Source organism: Zosterops lateralis (assembly GCF_965231275.1).
Source record: "Zosterops lateralis genome assembly, chromosome: 2".
NCBI classification, from domain to species: Eukaryota; Metazoa; Chordata; class Aves; order Passeriformes; family Zosteropidae; genus Zosterops; species Zosterops lateralis.
The window spans coordinates 100,526,204-100,530,511 of record NC_139763.1 but is presented as its reverse complement, the minus strand read 5'-3'; positions in this window follow the sequence as shown (position 1 = coordinate 100,530,511).

The window sequence follows — 4,308 nt, the reverse complement described above, 5'->3', positions numbered from 1 at the left end:
GGCTTTTCTATTTTGTGTAAGTCTTCTGCTGTGAAAGTCTCTACTGGTGCTTTATTCATTTATGTAGTACTGCTCAAACAGTTCTGAAAATGGTAGCAAGGTGGTCTCTATATAGTTTGAGTTTAATAGCCAAACCACTACCTTAAGATTCTTCAGACAAAGGTGAAATCTAATAACCTAGAGAGGTAATTGTACTGAAGTTTGAGTATCTTCTGAATTACTCATGATATTTCTTCAGGAGTGTGTATTTTGTTCTGTTGATTTTCTTTGTTAATTGCATATTCTTAAATTCATGAATATTCTTCACAGCCTACCAAAGATTAAATTTGTCATGTGGAAGACCTGTTGTTTCATATGAATGGCGGAGCCAAGATAGGCAGAATTTAAAATAAAAACTCAAAAAGCGTTTAGCAAGTAAGTAATGACTGAGAATAATATTGCAATACAAGTAAGTTGAATATATCTTGTTGAGAAATAACATTTAAGGCTTTCTTGATATATGATAATAGTCCAGTAAGAATTCAGTATGATACTTTAACAAGGTTTCCTAATTTTTTACAATCTACTATTTCGTATTTACTGGGAAGGAGAAGGAGATGGATGGGAGAGACTTGGGAAGAAACAAGACTTAATAATCAAAACAGCACCCCAGAATGTGTATGTATTTAACTTCATTAACTTGTTGAAGGCCATAAGTCTCAGGCTTTCAGGTGAACTGGCGTGATTTTGTTTAAAAGTATTTGGTGATGAGAGAGACTCAAAAGTTCTAAATCATATTGCAATTTTATTTCTCAGCCCAGTGGTGATAAATCAGACTATACATTTCATGTCAACCTGGCAACATTTGGGACTGTTTCAGGCAATGATCTTGGAAATCAGAAAGATTTTCAGTAAACAGCCTCTAATTGGTTCTGAGTTTTCATTCCTGTTACTCTTGTTAAAAATACACTTGATTTGCTTTAATACAGGAGCCACTAAAGTCCTTCAGATGGAGCCTCGTCAGGTTGCATTTATACAGGTCTGTCAGATACTTTCAAGTGAAAAATGGTGTATTGAACCAGCATGTGAAGGTGATTTAAATGCAGATGTTATAAGGCTGTTGGTTGGTATAGTTATATCATGGCTCCTTGTGATTTTAAATACCTGTATTTACAACATTTACTTGAATGCAGGATAATCAGCTAGCAACTGTGTGAAATTATTATTTATAACAAACTAGAAGGTTAAAAACCAGGGGACAGGTGCTGGGATAAAAGACAATAGAAGTCACAGAATCCCCAGATTTGGATTAATAGCAGACCATGGGAGTCTGGGGAATATCACTGACAACTGTCGGTTGGGCTGGTCCATTTTTCACGGGTGGTGTTTGAATGTAGGAGTCTTAGAAGATACATATAATTTTCAGACTCTTATTCTGGTCTCTGAAATAAATCAGTCGTGCTTACCCATAATACCAAGAAACTTTGCTAACCTGCATCTATCCAGATGTTATCTCAAAAAGCCTATGGACCTCTCATTATTTTTGTTGAAAATCTATCCTGTGAATTCTTTCACAGGCTTTTATAAGGACTTTAAAAACACTGACAATTTCTGTGCTTTTATGTTCTTTCTTTTTTTTTCCTCCCTCTACAGGAATTATAGTAAACCTTTTACATGCAAATCAAAATAGTGGATGAAGGACTGAATGAAATTCTGTGCTTTGTGTTACACAGAATACCAGAATTTGTCTTGGTCTTCTCAGTTATAAAATCTACTGTTTCAGCTTTATGGTGGACTTACAAGACTTCAAAACCTTACACAGAAATCTGGACTCTTGACTGTTTGGAAGTCTCAGACTAATAAGCAACAACAGAACGTGTGTGGGGATGTTCTTTTGCAGATTTTGTCCTTTAGGTGTTTTCCTTCTGCTACATCCCAGGCTGACATGAATTGTTTAGTGTAGCCAGACCCGTGAGTTCAGAGCAGTAGACTTTAAAATAAGTACTGAAGCTTGTATACCCTTAGAGTTGCCATCAGAGGGTGTGTGCCTGTTGAAACCAGCTCTCACCATCCATAACTAGTGGTGCATTAAGGACAGAACTGACACTGTCTCTGCCCTAAAAGGCAGAGTGTCTGTGTTGATAAGATTTTGTGTATGTGTGTGAATGCCTTTGTGAACTCTTCATATTTACATGTAGTACTATGCAGCTCTTTTCCAGGTTTGTAGAAGGCAAATTAAGCTCTTGCATTAAACTTCCTTATGCATGCTGTCATTGCAAGTGAGGGAGAAAATACTGTGGTGTGTGGGGGGTTCCTGAAAAAGGATAATAATGCCTTTTTTTGGGAAGATAAGCACCTTGCCATGCTATTGGTACGGAGATGATTGGTTGCCCAAGGGAGGTTTAAGGCCAGCAGTATCTTTCTCTCTTGGCATTGCGTCTGTGGGAGCAATCCCCAGTGCTATCCAAATTTCAGAGGTTGACTCATGAAGGAGGATTCCATTGCCTCTCGTTGTGAAGGAAAGCCCCCAGCTGCAGTGTTGATAGTACAGATTTGTAGGGTGCCTATGGAAATTCTTGGCAAGGAACACCTTTCTCTCTTGGCACTTTTTGTGTGAGAGCTATCCCCAGACATATTTTGGAGGTGGTATCAAGTGAGAGTACTGCCCATAGGAAAGGAATATAACAAACTCCAGTGTTGGTGCTGCAACACCAATCAGGGGAGGTAAAGGCCAGCAAGAGCATTTTCTTCTGGATTATGTGTGGGAGCAAAATTTGAACATAGTCAATTTTGGAGCTCAGCTGCAAATTCCAGAGGTGTGGTTCTGAAATAAGATGTCACTACTTTTCTTTGGGAAGGAATGCACAATAGTCTCAGTGTTGGTGGGAATTTGTCTTTGTCCTGCAAGATCAAGGGTAGCAAACCAGACACATCAAAATAAATTACTTACTTACATAGTCTTCAGATGACAACATTCCCTATTTGGTTACCACCTCCAAAAAAGAATCAGTCTGGGCTTTTAGCCCAAACAAGAGGTGCCAGGACAGAAAACTTGTGCTGGCCTTTACCTCTCCTGGGCAGCCTCTCATCTATACTGCCATCATGGGGACTGAGTGCTTTCCTGGAAAAGATGGATGTGCTGTCATAAATTTCAGAATGGCTCCTCCAAAATTTGAATCTGAGCAGCATCATTAAAGACATCCAGGGATTGCACCCAAATGAAAGATGCCAGAACACAAAGGTGAACACAGGTCCTTCTCTCTCCTTGGCAGACTGTCATCTGCTCCACCAATACTGTGGCTTGGTGCTTTTCTGCCCAAGGAAAGGCAGGCTCATCCACCTTCTGGAACCTGCATCCAAAACTGAAATACAACCTTCAAATCTGAATAGGTCCCAAAACTGAGGCTATACAGGAGGCATGAAAACAAACTGTTACTGGTTTTTAGGTCTCCTGAGCAGCCTGTTGACTTCAACCACCACTGGGGCTACATGCTTTCCATCACAAGGAAAGAACTACTGTTCACTTTTTGGAGTGCATATGCAAAATTTAAATTCAATCTTCAAAGCTAAATAGGGGACAGGATTATTCTGAAAAAAAAAAAAATAATATATATATATATATATAATATGTCCCAAGAAGAAAGGTTTTATTGCTGTTTACCTCACCTGGACGGTGTATCATCTATAGGAAAAACACTGGGACAAGGCGCTCTCCTTTCCCAGGAAGGCTGTTTCACCCCCTTTCTCTCTCCCTCCTACAAATTTGGATACCACTGCTCAATCGAATATATCCAGGGAAGGATCCCTCAGAAGAGGTTCCAGAACAGAAAGTGGTTGCTGGCCTTTTCGTCTCTCTCTGAGGCAGCCTCTCATCTGCAGCCACCACACTGAGACACGGTGCTTTCCTTCCCAGGTAAAAGCACAGTCATCCTTTTTCAGGAGCTTACAGCCAAAATTTGCCTACCACTACAATATTGAATTTGTCCTAGGATTGATTTAAGAGAGAAAGGTGCCAGGACAGAAAGGTCTTTACCTTCATGGGACAGGACGAGCTTGTTTATATTTCCAAGGAAAGGTAATATGATTTGTGTTCAGGATGCGAGCTCTGACAAATGGATCCAAGCTGCAAAGGGAAGAGTGTTGCTGGTCTTTACCTCCCCTGGGTAAGTTATTGTCTCCTACTGAAATATGTGGTCTAGGTGCTTTCCTTCCAATGTAAAAGAATTGTTCTCTTTCAGGATACCTTCTCCAGTTTTGAATACATCCGAGGGTTGCTTGCACAAAAACCATTTTAGGACAAAAAGTTCTTGCTGGCCTTTATTGCCCCTT